Here is a 15,241-nt window from a genome sequence, read left to right on the forward strand (position 1 = left end):
AACATGTCATCTGCAAGACGAGTTGAGACCCCGCCATGATAAGAAAAAATTCCAGACTTTCCAAGAGAAGGATCAATGTAAAAATAAATGCTTTGCAGTCTCAATATCATAATCGCATAGTGGGCAGTTAAGTTGGCTCGAGCTGAGCAGACCTCTTCTTGAAAGAACATCCCTTGTATTGACCTTTTTGTGGGAAGCCAACCACGTAAAAAATGACTTTCGGTGGAGCTAAATCGGACCAAGCCATAGAGAAAGAAGTGCCCGACCTTTCCAAAGAAGAAGGATTAGAGAGGAGTCGACAAAATGACTTCACCAAGAACTCTCCTGCAACCGATGGCCTCCAAACAATCTTGTCGGGAGAGTCCTGGTATAATTTGTAGGAATCAAGTAGAAGGATTAGGCTATCCAGCATATCCGACTCCCAGTCATAAAGGTTCCCCCTCCAAGTGAAGATCCAACGCCAACTTGATTGCTCCCAAAAACCCATATCATGAACATAGGCGTTTTTATTGAGAGAAATAGTGAAAAGTCTAGGAAAACAATCTCTGAAAGGAGATTCACCAAACCTAGGATCTAGCCAAAATTTGATGTTCTGAGTCACCGTTCCCTATTAAGATCAATAGGTTCGAGGAAAGAGCATGGCGGACGTGAGGAACAGAAAAGCAAGAATGGAAAATGGAGGACCAAGGAATTTTAGAAGTGGAGATACATTGAGAGGGATACCAGGATGAAGAATATGAATTGTGAATATCACATGTGACTTTTTTCCACAGGGAGTCACTTTCAGAGCCAAACCTCCAAAACCATTTAACCAATAATGCTCGATTTTTGTTGATAACAGTCCCCAAACCAGCACCCCCACTCTCTTTGGGCAAAGAGATCAAATCCCAACTTGCTAGACACATTTTTCTTGAATCAGCACGCCCACCCCCGGGAAAAGATCTGAAAACCTTCTCGAGATTTTGAGCAATTGTTTTGGGAAGGCTATAGAGAACAGACTTCAGGAGAGTAAGACGAGCGCCTAAAGAGAGAACTTTACCTTTGGATAAGGCGAGCCTAGTCTTCACTTTATCTAAAATAGGTTTCTCTCCGCACATAAATTTCAAAGAGACCACGAACTCCACACTCGTCTCAAATATGAGCGCACTTCAGCTATCCATCGACAATGAGATATTTCAAATGGCGTGATGTGAATCCACACATATACGTGCGGAAGCATTACCCGCTCTGATACTATCTAAATTCTATCGGTCTTATATGGGCTTGAACTCAATTTTCAACTTAAAAGCTCTAACTGATAAATTGTGATACAAAATCTCTTATAAATCCATTAATTTCTTCTTAACTTTTCTGTGTGAAATTTTTTATTCTCAACCACGCTGGCCTAGTCTTCACTTTATCTAAAACAGGCTTTCACATGGAAAGATTTTTTATAGAGAAGCCAAGAGGCAGACCGAGATAAGCAATGGGAAAAGCTCCAGATCTGCACTTCAAGTCATTTGCAAATCAAACAACCTGATATTGGTGAACCCCAATGCCCACAAGGGAGCTTTTGAAAAAATTCATCTTCAGCCCTGAGATTAAGTCAAAACATCCCAAAATCCTTTTCTATATTTTCGAGAAACGGAAATCATTAGGGCAAAAGATAAGGGTGAGCCAAACCACCCAATCATTTTTAATTTTTTTGCTGATATTATGTGCTAACATAACAATTTCATAATATTCTTAATTGAAAAAAAAAATTATAAGTCCCGGTGAGCTTCCTCTCGTTATGTGGGAGGGAAACTTGCTCACCGTCCACAAACCCCTCTAGCGAGATCACCGGCTACCTCATGAGTCATAAACCACCGACTGAGAGGCCTCTCCAACGGCCACCACGTACTGTAGGATAGATCCCTGACTAACACACTAGATGAGATTTTAAATTCACTAACAACCCCAAAATGGCCAAGGCTTTCAAACCCAAACCCGCACGACCTCTGCTTTGTCCTATTTCAGTTGGCTGTATGCACCGCCATGTTCCGAATTTTCGCAAGTTTCGGTAGTCCCTGACATACAAAGGTTAGAAAGGGTATAAGTTAAAGGGCAATTGTAAGCACCTTCATTAAATTAATGAGAGGTACTAAAAATAAATGAACGAATCTCAAATTGATCCTCCAATTCCTATATACATAGAGAAAATATTAGGTGGGACTTAGCACTTACACGGTGATATATAATTCCTCGTTTAGTATCTTACACATTGTTCACTTGAGAATAATATTATATTTTTATTTTGGCGTTTGATTTGATTGGAACTAACATGTGTTACCTTGATGTTAATTCCGCTTAATATTTTCTCATAAAGATGTTTTTTTAAAAAATTAATTAATAAAAAATAAAATTTTGAGGGTAAAAATAGAAACGAGAGGGCGGCCAAGGGGGGCTGAGTGGAGACAGAGAGTGGGAGACCTACTTGTTTGGTTTCAAAATGTGATTTTAAAATCACATTTTAACTTAATTCTACTAACAACAAAATAAAATAACTCATACAAAGTCAAAAAGTGAGCCCATTTATACCACTATTTTTTCACAACAAAACAAAATAACTCGTACAAAGTCAAATGATGGGCCCTATACATAACCATTTATGCCACTATTTTTCAAAATCAAAATCTAATTTTAAAATCCTATTTTGAAACCAAACGCAACATAATGATTTGGAATGGGATGGACAATCATTTGTTGTATGTACAACTTAATATTTTGAGCTTAATAATAATTTGTTGATGGACAATCATTTTTGTACGTACAACTTAATAATTTGTGACTTATATATCGGTTCGAGCTTTTTCTGCAATGACTTTTCGAAAAATAAAAGTAGAAGGAATGCTTTCCCTTTGGGAAAAAAAAACTAGATATAGGCTCGCTCTTTGCACGCTTGTATAAGAAAATTAATACATCAAAAAAATTATCTAACAAATCGGAAAGCTAGCTTGTTTGGTTTGTGGAAATAATTTTAAAATCATGATTTTGATTTTAACTATACCCACTACACAACAAAAGCACACGATTCCCAAGTCAAATTTATAATACAATCTCATTTGTCTTTTTCCACAATCAAAATCAAAATCAAAATCAAAATCAAAATCAAAGTTACTTTAACTCTGAAACCAAACGCTCCCTTAAATTTTTTGAAAAAAATTACTGTATTCGTGAATGGAGATTTTCTTTTATTTTTCATGAACAATTTTAATATATAATTGAAATTTTGATATTATATTTAATTATGATAATTAGATGTAGACCTAAATGTTAAGCAAATTAAACACATCGTTCAACTTATCAAACAAATTTTTATTATCCAAATATTTGTTAATGAATCAATAATTTTTTTTATTTATCAAGAAAATATTGATACGTATCCATGAATCGATAATAAATAAATTACCCGAATAATTAAAAAGATGATCAATAACAAATTGAGGCTTTCAAAACAGTATATTGTGGCGCATTTTCGTACTGCCTCTCCGCTTCTATATATTAATTGAAGTAAATAGAAAAAATGCCCAATATGTAATCCCCAATTATTTTAATGATATAATATATCTAAAATTTATTTATATTATTTTAAATTATTTTAACTTTCTTAAATATATATATTACTGTAATGATATAAAATTCCTAAAATGTACTGACCAACATTGCCCACTTAATTCGTAGTATCAAATATGTCAACTATATTATAGCATCTGAGAATAATGTGGAATGAATTAAAAATAATTTTGAAAATTATATAGATATATAAAGATATGAAGGATAAGGCATATGAATTAATATGGATCATCCTTGCAAAAACTGTAGTAATTTGTTCAGAAAAATATTATATAGATGACAGAATTATCGAGAACTCTAAAAAATATATATATGAAAAAGTTACGGCTCATATGAAGAAGGAAAATAAAATAGGGAAACTTTTGAAAAGACAAAATATTAAACTAATCAATCATTTATTGCCGTATGTCAAGCAAATAAGAATAATATTAATGTTTCTTCTATAAAAAAAGGGGTGTACATATCTTCCATAATTTATAAATATATAGATAGATAATAAATATTATACAAAGAAATAAACAAATACGTGACACCTGTAAGTGCGACAAAAAATCTTAGTAATAACTAGGAAAAAAACTCGCTCGATGGCGCGGGTCTTCAAAAAAGCTTTCAGTCAACAATAATTTTTTTCTCATGATCAAAATGTGAGAAAGGATATTAGTAATATTGAAAAAAAATATATTAAATTGATATAGTGTGGCTTATTTTCAAATAAATAGAGTAGTTTAATTTCACAACTGTCTTAACTTAATTAACATATAGATGTGGAAGAAAAGAAAATGAGAAATTTAATCAAACAATACGATAAGTATATAAAGGCAAGAGCGTATACTAATTTTTTATATACAAATATACCATATATTTTTATATTACACATGAAATTTCCATTATTTATCTATAAATAAGATTTTTGTTCAGCGAATTCCTCTTGAAAAGCATACATGAATATAGGGAAAAAAGACCAAAATCTACTTTAAAAGTATATGGAGTGAAGAAGAATGACATAAATAAATTTTATGAAATTAACTCATTTTTACGTGCCAAAAAATAATTAACTCATACTATTATATCATATATATTAATTTTTTAAGATTGATTAGTTGAGATCTTATAATTTTAAAAAATTATGAGTTATGATTTTATATATAGAGAGAGAGTGATTTAATAATAATAATAATTTTTTGCTTATAAAAAAAAAGAAAAGATAGACCAAATAATTAGAGATTGATTAGACCCAAAGGCATTCCAACATAAAAATATCCTAACACTTCAATAGCACTCACTTCGTTGTTATTTCTCTATAAATTTATAAAGACGAAAATTACGTGCAGTGCCATTTTGAGGAAAAAATGCTCATGATTATTAAAATGATACTGTACTTTTTTTTTTGTTGGTATATTAGTTGATTAGGATGCTGGTCTGTTAGTTGATGAGGATGTAAGTTATATGAGGATGGAAGGTGGATGGTTGTGCCGGGAGGGTTAGAACTAGATGATGGCAAGGAGTTGCAGATTTGTTTTTATTTTCTTTGTGTTGATCCAAATTCCTCCTTTTATGTGTAAACATGCCATTATGCAATAAAGTATGGATGATGATTGCCATCATTTGTTCAGGAGTCCTTGTTGAAATTCAGTTGGTATCCTTCTGAATGGTTTAATGCATGTGTTATATAAGACCAAATAATGTTGCCATAAAGTGTGAGCAAATGACCAAACTGTGCAAAACCATAAATATAATTATAAATAGATTGATGCTAACATAAGTGTTCAAATGGTCAGATAAACATTTGAAGACCACAAAATAAAGTAACAATTGGTCTCAAAATGACCACCTGACCATCATTGACCATCACCTATAAGCATTTCACCTGTGCAACTAAACAGGTGGTGATCTATACAAAAACAGACCCTTTTGTCACCATATTCCTATTCCTATACCATGTTCAATGTCATTCACATCATAATCTTAAACTGTACCAAAAAGAACTAAAATAAGTTACTAACTACTACTACTGCTTGGTCTCAGAATTCTACCTTCTACTTCTTCTTCTGAGCTTCTTTGCTGCATGATTGCTGAGTTGGGAAGGTCTGCTTGGAGCTGGATGAGGAGTGTTGAGCTAGTTTGGCTGCCTTAATCCTTGTGATCCTTGATGCTGCTATGAGTGTCTCACTTGTAACAAGCATTGGTCTATGAGTCCTTGGCATTGCTGGTGGAACAGACCTTGGCACTGGGGCATTATGAGTCCTTGGCATTGGTGGCGGAACAAATCTTGGCACTAGACTCATTTGCACTGGGGGTGGAGCAGACCTTGGCATTGAGGCATGTCCATACATTGGGGCCGGTGCAGGAGCAGTCATTGGCATTGTTGGAGCTCTGCGTGGGGGTGGTCTAACTGCTGTTGTCATTGGCATTGTTGGGGCCCTGCATGGGAGAGGTCTCACTGCTGTTGAACTGCTGGCAACATTTGGATGACTCATCTGATGCAAAGGCATATGAGCCATGTTGGGAGCCACTACAAAAGCAGTAGTGCCACTGGGTCTGTTTTCATGCATTTGTCAAGGACCACCATGTATTGGAAAATGCAAAACAAATGCAATAACAGTACCCTATGTTGAATGCTAACAAATTTAACAGTAATACCATATGCTGATTGTTAATGCCATGAATTGGGATGAAAACTGGTGGGGGCTTTACTGCTGGGCCTGAACTCCAAGTGTAAATGCTGCTTGATGAGATTTGATTGTTCTATAATCATCAAAATTCTCATGGTCTCAAAATAAGCTCATAATAAGCATGATAATGGAAAAAAAATGGATAAAAACCAAACCTGTTGTGACTGCATTATCGACTTTGCAGCATCTGCATTATCGCCAGTTACCTGGTTTGTTCCGGCCACAGATTTGCCCTGTTCAAAACCATGAAAAAAGGAAAAAGTTATGTCATATATTATTCTTTTGTATCTAAGTAGTAAGTCAGTATATACCTTATTCTGTGCATTTGGTTTTGCTTTTCTCTGCTTCTTGTTTACTATGCCAGTACATGTACCCTTGTTGTGCCCAGAGTTGCCACACTTGGAGCATGTGATCGCCTTGTATTTCCTCTTAGCCTTATATGGATTAGGTGGCACATCTCTCTTCTTATTTCTCTTCTTTTTGGGTTTACCACCGCCTTTGCCATAATTTGGTGGTAGTATTGGATCTAGGCCAGTCTTATCCCACTGGTTTTGTCCTCTCACTGGATGAATGAAAGGTCTATATATTCTTTCCCGTGTCTCTTTAGAGTAGTATTCATGAACAAATTTTTCAGTATCTATTCCATCGTGTTTTTTAAACTGATCGGGAATGGGAAAACCACCTCCATGATCCTCTTCATCACGTTCTTCATCCCTTGATATAGGATCCTCAACTCTTGCCCGGGCCCTGCCAACTGTTTGCGACTCCACATTCTCTAGATTAATTTCAATACCATGATGAGCCCTCCATTTTGGCTTTCTCTGTCTCGAGGATTGAGTATATTCCCACTTTCAATCCTATCTAGAAGTTGTGCCATCAATTCCTCTTCATCATCTTCTTCTCCGCACTCATCTGGTCCAGGTTCACATGCAGCATCCTCAGAATCATCAGAAACAGTCTCATTTCTTGCATCACTGCCAAACTCACTCTCACTGTCTTCGCCAGACCAATCACTTCCTTCCACCATTATCTGAATATAAACAATGAATAAAAGAAGCATTGTCAATATAAACAAATAAGAGACAGGACAGCGAAAAACAATGTACTTCCAAAAGAATAAACAAACAATGTCATCAACCCCAAGACCCATAAAAGACGCGCATGGACCACACCCACAACACGCGGAGGAAAACAAACTTACTTTAGTGTAAAGGAGCATTCATTGACCTCGATCCCTCAAATGCGTGGTCGACTTCTGCTTCACTGACCACAATCGCAAGCCTCTCCTCTGCTCCCTCTTGCGCAGCTCTGAAATCAGGCACTGATGTCAAGATATGGAATTCGCGCCATAGAGAAAGGCTTTAATCAGGGAAAAGCAACGTCGTTTGCCTCGGCCTAGGAGAAGAGAGCAGAACTACGTCGTTTTACAGGCTTATGTGGCAGAAAATTAACGTCGTCGTGTCCAGGTCATCGTGCACCTGTTATTTCCGTTTTGGGCAAGTGACGTCGGGACCCATCTATTAGATGGAATTTGAATTGGAGGAGTAAATTGTTGAAAAAATTAATTGAGGTAGTCAACTGTTGGCTACTGAATAATTTGCGGAGTAAACTCTTAGCGGACTCTTATATTAATTAAGTCAACAGCTTTCCCAATATTTAAACAATATTTTCCACGTAATGATCCCACAAGGTATTGAATTATATACAAGTTTTGCGATAAAAAGAGATCTTCAATCATACGATTATGATCTGATAATATATATATTAAATATAAAATATATCAAGATAACGTGGATCTATCTATCCAGGTTTTTTTTTTTTAGTATACTATCATTTTGATACATGAAATTTACAGCATATATTATATATGCTACCAATATGGTCGTTGAACTTCAATTCTGGTTATTAAAATGGTCCGAAGTTAAATGTGACTGACGAAAAATTTACGTAGTGTCATATGTGGCTTAAATAATGGCGTCATAAAAATTAATAAAAAATCCCATTGAATCAAAACAGCGTTGCGTTGTACTATTCTTAGGGTTTTATATTTTTAATTATTAAAACAGAAAGGGAAAAAAAAAAAAAAGGAAAGAAGATGGAAAGCAGGGACCTCGGGTGGGGCTCAAGCTCCCCCCGTCGGCAACCTCCCTCGAAGGCAAGGTTGCCGAAGTTTCCCTGTTCCCTCTCTTAGGGTTTCTAAGAGATAGAACAGTGGGGGAGCTTGGGTGGGAGGTTTTAAGAAAAATCTAAAAACGACATCGTTTTAAGCAATGCGACTCACAATGATGTCGTTTAAAAATGTTTCAAAAAATTAACTTGATAGAATGTCATTTTGGAAAATGCGACCCAAAACGAAAAGAGAGAGAGAGTAGACAGTGAAGCTCCACTCTGGGCTCCCCCCGATGACCTCCCCCTAAAGCGAGGTCGCCGGTGACCTCGCCTTAGGGGGAGATCGCCGACCGGAGAGCCCATCCAAGCTCCCCCATTCAGAAAGAGATAGGGACAAATGAGGGGAGCCCAAGTGGGGTTCCCACGCCTGGACCTCTCTCTTTTTTTAATAATTAAAAAATATTTTTAGAATAAATCAATACTACGTCGTTTTGATCTGATGAGTTCTTTTATTAATTTTTTTTTGACGTTGTTAAGCCACGTAGAACGTTACATAAGATTTCTATCAGTCTTTAACATTGAACCATTTTGACAGGTGGAATTGAAACTTAGGGGCCATATTAGTGGCAAAATTTCTTGGATGACCAAATTGACGACAACGGTAAACCTCATGTATCAAAATGTTAGTTTACTCTTTCTTTTTCGTTCTCTCCGGCTCAGCCCAGCTCTGGAGCCACTTTTTCAACTTAATTAAATGATCGTAACTCACATTATGACAATTATTCAAGTAATTAATAATCTTTTGTGTAATTTGATTGATGTTTTCTCGTGTCACCTAACGAGTTAAGATTACCAAATAGTTTCTCCGAGTTGAGATAATTATGATGGTTCTTGTGTGAAGCATCTTATGCTCTTGAGTACTTCTCAAGATCCCTCCTACTTCCTATTGTCCTATATGTTGAGAGTAGTAATTCCACATTGAAAAAATGAAAGAATATTTATGAATTTATATATATCTTAGGTATCATCATTTATTAGTTTGAGCTTTTAAGTGAAACTAGGTCTAAACCCATATGAGTTCACTAGAAATATTACACTGTAATCTTTTCTTTTGAACATTTTACTCTTAATAAATCTCATATTCGAAGTATTGTAAGTGGAGAAAATTCACGGTTGTGAATTGTGATAGCTTTATTCTTTAATGGATCAATTTGTTTCGAATTCAGATTAATCAGGACCCAAGGAATTTTGCATATTAGGTGGAAAAAAATATCACCTTAAGAATTGCTAGTTAATTGCACAAGATATAAACGATCGCTTTTTTCTTTTAATAATCAGAGTTTAATTCTGGCCCTCATCAACCTCCCAACCTCCCATGGACGAGGTGCGTATTAGGGGTGATCGGTTCCGGGTACCCTGTTTTTTTCACGATACCCGGACCCTACCCCGTAAGGGACCGGTTCCAAGATTTTGGAACCGGACCCTACCCTGTTGAATCCTGGAACCGGAACCTACCCGAAATCTGTATTATACCACAGGTTCCGGGTACCCTGTTGGAACCTGTAAACAGCTTTCACAGAGTAGCAGGTATAGCTCTTAAACCAAAAATACCATTGATGCAAAATGTAATCTCATTACAATCCATTAGAAGTCCAGGTACTTATACAGAAACAAAAACGCAAGAGAAGCAGCAAAAAATAGCATATCACAGGGTTCCCAAATCTATCAGTAGGAAACACTTTCGCGGTGAAGTAAAGTCATCTACATGGGCAAAGAACAGGAGATAAACACGACAAACCAATGTAAAAGCAGGACTCACCTGGGCAATCTGACAACCGAACCGCACAGGAGAGAACGGAAAGCAGAGAACGGCGAAACTCAGGGGAGAGATAATTAATGATCGTATTTATACTTAAGTAAGCAACCCACCAATGGCTGGCTTCCCTGACTCTAGAGTGAAATCGAAGCCACTTATCCTGCGAAACGACGGATTGGAGCGAGAAACTAGCACGGCATTGCCAAAAAACCACCTCCTTCAGCTTCACAGAAGTAGGGGAGACGGAGGAACGAACAGCGAAATCTATGCAAACAGAAAACGAAATGTAATTTAGGAAGCTATAAAAACGGAACTGAACCAATAGTAAATAACATATAATACGGACTTTGCAGAAAATATTTAGTAATATCAGTACTTCCTACAAACGATCTTTGACCAACTTAAAAAAACGTGGACCCAGAAAATCCGATCTTACACCACCAGCAAACCATGCATCACAAGCTGAGCAATAACTGCACCTCCGACTTATTACCCCATAGCAGCTAAAACTCATGAAGAAAACTTAAGGCCAATTCGAGTGGTTAGACAAACATCTTATACAAGACATACATTCACAGTAAGTCCCGGTGAAAGATGCGGGCAAGAAATACTCCATCAATATCGACTTTCATTCATAGTTATCTCAATAACAACAAATCAAGAACACGATGTTCTTAACCTCCAACTATTAGCATACGTGGTCTAATGATCCTCCCTCAACTGTATAACTTAGAGAGGTCGTAGGTTTCAGAAACCACTTCATGTGGAGGAGTCGCAATTAATGAAATACCTTCCATTATACATATATATATATATATATGTATGTATGGATATATACAGTCTCAGTTAATGGTTCACTTTCGCACATCAGCTGAGATCTCTGCTTCCTCAAAGCGTCTTCTTTGCGGAAGTGAGAACCAGAATATATCAGGAACGTCCTCGGAGACGCAGATCTACGCTTTTATCAGAGCTCCTTTGTTCATCTCTTGTGAATTCATACTCACCCTGAAAGCCACTACTTTCCCAAAGAATTTGTAATGATCCATAACGTTGCATTTTATACCAAAAAAAGGGGAGGGAGTAAAAAAATGAAAGAAAAAAAGAAAAACAAAGTCAGAATCTTAGCCTCCATAGATGCGGAAAATTAATCCTAAAGATCAAGGTTTCCCTCAATCTCCATAGCACAAGCAAAATATACCGTAGGCTTCAATTCGTAGAACCCTCAAGCTTAAATTAGCAACAGCTGAAGAAAAAAAAATTACTGCACATAACCACCGTACGGCCATGACCATAAAGCTAAAGCAAGAATTCAAGGAAGCTGCTGCGGAAAAAAATAACAGAGATTTCGTATCAGCTCAGCTGAAAGACGTGACTGAGGAGCGAAGCGAAACGATCGGAGAAGCCCAAACGTGATTCCACGAAACTTCGTGAAAATCACAGCCTCACCTGGGAACTGTGGAGGGAATCTGAAGCTGATTCTTCTTCATTGCGAGCTCGGAGACTCTCAGCAGCCGAATTCTCCATTGGCTAGCCGGTTCGAAGAGGCAAAAGCTCCGACCGGAGAAGGAATCTTGGAAGGTTTCTGCAGCTCTGAGCTTCAGAGCTTCACTGTGACTGAGCAGTGAAAATGGTGGGCTCACTTCCCGTTTGAACTTCACGTTGCAGAGAGAGAGAAGTTTAGAGATGAGTCTAGAGAGATTCGGATACAAGAGATGAGGCAAAATCTCACAGGTAAAGAGAGATTCAAGGAGAGTCGGAGCCGGAGAGTCGGAGACGAAAGGCGAGCGACGGACGGACGGAGAGGAACTGCAGGGAGAGGGAGTACAGAGTCGATTTAGGGTTGAAGAGGCTGAGACGAAAAGCTGAGCTAAGACCTTGTTCCTTCATGTCTTCCCGATCCAACTGATACTGAGGTAACTTTACCTTCTTCTTTTTTTTTTTTTAAGTAATTACCATCCGGTTCCGGATTCCGGATCTGGTTCCGGTTTTGGATACCCATAGGCTGGAACCGGAACCGGAACCGAATTTCACCGATTCTTTATTTTTGATATCCGGATCCTATCCTATTTTCAATACGAACTACCCGGACCCTATCCTATCGGGTAGGTTCTGACCGGTTCCGAGTATACTCGGTATCCATGCACACCCTAGTGCGTACCATAGAGGATAGTACACTAAGGGGTAGCCTCCAATGGATTTGTGCAGCAACGTGAGATTGACTCTGCAACAATTTTACTATGCAACGAACGGCAAACATACTCACCCACCCGCACTATCTTTGAAGGTTACGATTGGCTTCACTTACATTTATTTGAAATGTGTCAATTTGTTGATAACATCACTATAATTTAGAATCACCTGATAATTTTCATAACAAGTCAATTTACATTTATGGCATTATGAACTTCAATTGGGGGAAATTAAAAAAAAAAAGTTAATTAGTCAGCCAGCCAACCCTATCATTTTGAGGGAAAAAAAAAACAATCGGAAATAAGATTCTGACAATCTTCATTTTTCTTTGTTTTTTTTTTTGGTCGATATTAATAGAACTTCATATACATCTACAATAAAATAATTCATATGTCCTCACCCTTCAGAGAGTTGCCAAAAGAAGTTTGTTTTTTTCCCCCCTTAAAGGACAACCCTGTTTATGCTACGGACAGCTGTTTTTCTAAAGAATATTTCTCCCACTCTCCAGTGGCATTTGATAATTATATAATATAATATTTGTTATGTCTATGCATGGACCAATATTTGAACCTAAAGCATCAAATCAAAGGAGCTTTTCCTCACACATGCATCACCAAAAGCACCATTACATAGCACAACTTCCTCGGATAATAATATGGAGGACATCAGTGAGAAGAACAAGAAGGTTGGAGTCATCAGGCTGGACATAAGTGGCCTGCTAGCGTGCGAGTATGCTCTCTCGAAGGGCTATACTCCTCTCGTGTTCAAGTCCCAGAGCACAATCGGTGGCGTTTGGACCCCGCCCCTGGAGACCACACCGCTTCAGACGCCCAGTGAGCTGTTCTGGTTCTCGGATTTCCCCTGGCCCACTGAGGTCACTGAGGTCTTCCCGAACAAAGACCAGGTCATGAGCTACATCCAGTCCTACGCGGACATTTCGGGCTCATAAAGCACGTGCAGTTCAACTCCAAGGTTGTGGCGATTGAGTATAGAACTGCTGCTGCAGGAGGAGAGGAGGAGAGGGAAGGATGGCAATATTGGGGTGGCAGGGGGTGAGGCTTTTAGCCCTTCAGGCAAGTGGGAACTCATTGCGGAGGACACCGTCAATCACTCGACTAAGGTACTCCGCGACAACCCAAAGTGATACAACATTTAACGTGTTGATTAATGACTCGGTATTAAGGAAGTATGGACACATTTTGTCGCACCTAACTGATTGTTGCAGTTACATCTCGAGCAAACACATGATTGCATGGAAATAAGGACTGATTTAATGAAGAAAAACTAGAAAAATCCGTGGAAAATAATTTATTTTATTCTATAATACAAATTACTGCAAGAGGGTTGATGGTATGTTCATATATGAAAAAAATATGGTATGAAATAAATTAATTTTATTATATTCTTACTTTTGGTATTTTTAGAAATAAATTGACAAAATAGAGAAATTACAAGTAGTTGAAGTGGACTTCGTGATCCTTGCAATCGGGAGGTTCAGTGATGTACCAAATTTCCCAGAATTCCCCCTCGAGAAGGGCCCGGAGGCTTTCGATGGAGAGGTGGTCCATGCGATGGACTACAGAACCACCGCTGCATTCGTCAAGGACCGTCTGATCACGTCGTGGGACTCCAGGAGTCAGTAATTGACATTGCCATGGAGTGTGCAGCCACCGATGGTTATATTTCCTCCACGATTTTCTTTATATTCTTTTTCGATTACGAAATAAGATCCATGAACTCATAGGGAAAGAAAACTAACTAGGTACAAGAAGTTCCATTAGTAAAAATCGAATATCAACCTAATGATCAAATCCAGGGAGATAATTTTAATTGTTGAATCTCCTATATGTAAGTATACTCTGACCTTTTTTCAGATAATTCCGTAATTGCCCCCAAGTTAAGGTTAACTTCGTGCACGTAGCTGAAACAATGACGTTTTACTTTCAGGAATACGTCCAAACAATTAAAGGTCGCGTTTATACTATCATATGTTCAATTGATTATGAGAAGTGATAAGCGAGGTGGTTTGATGTGCAGGTGCAGCACGCCCATGCACGGTGGTATACAGAAGAGAGCATTGGACCGTGCCGGATTACCATGGGGAGTGCCCTTTGTTGAAGAAGAGGGTCGGAGAGTTGATCAGAAAGTGTAGTCAGAGGCGTGAAGATCACTTTTCTTGATGTGATTATCGCCCCCACTACGAAGAGTTTGTCACGGGAACCTTGATTGCAATATCATCTCTAGGATACAACATGACTACTAAGATCTCCGTATGGCAAGAACGAAGATCTCTCCTTGCGACTTCTCTAAAGAGTACCGGGGAAAGAAGAATAGAGAGGATGAAGGGAGAAAATGTGTTTAATGTTGTGCTGTTATGTCTATTCATTTCTCAAAAGTTTATTTATAATAGGGGTGATCATGTTCTTTCGAACAACCATGTTCTTGCAACCAACGTTCACAACTTTTAAATGGTAACTACCGCCGTGCTACAACATCGGTTTCAATGCTACAACACCCACTGAACTGAAATATGGTAACCGCCGCCATGCTATAACATCGATTTCGGTGCTGCCGCGCCGACTAAATTGAAAATCAATAGCAACTTTGATGTTGTAGCACTGGAACTATAGTGCTACGACACCAAGTCATCAATCAATTGCGCATTAAATTTTGATCGATTATTATTATTTTCATACAAACTCCAATTCGTAGCCCGTTCGAAGCATTGGACTCCTGACTCGAAGTACTTTTCATTGAGAATTAATTTCACATATTTCCTCTAATCACTCCATACATGTTTCCTCTCACAAGTCACAATCTACCTTTATAAATTTACAACACCCTTAACTCTACTATATCT

The 15,241-nt window shown here is 37.8% G+C and overlaps 1 pseudogene; it reads left to right on the forward strand.

Moving 5' to 3' along the window:
* The first annotated feature begins 11,534 nt into the window (after window positions 1-11,534).
* LOC116203438 lies at window positions 11,535-14,843 on the forward strand (annotated as a pseudogene).
* The last annotated feature ends 398 nt before the right edge of the window (window positions 14,844-15,241 follow it).

The sequence above is a fragment of the Punica granatum genome, chromosome 4, assembly GCF_007655135.1.
Source record: "Punica granatum isolate Tunisia-2019 chromosome 4, ASM765513v2, whole genome shotgun sequence".
NCBI classification, from domain to species: Eukaryota; Viridiplantae; Streptophyta; class Magnoliopsida; order Myrtales; family Lythraceae; genus Punica; species Punica granatum.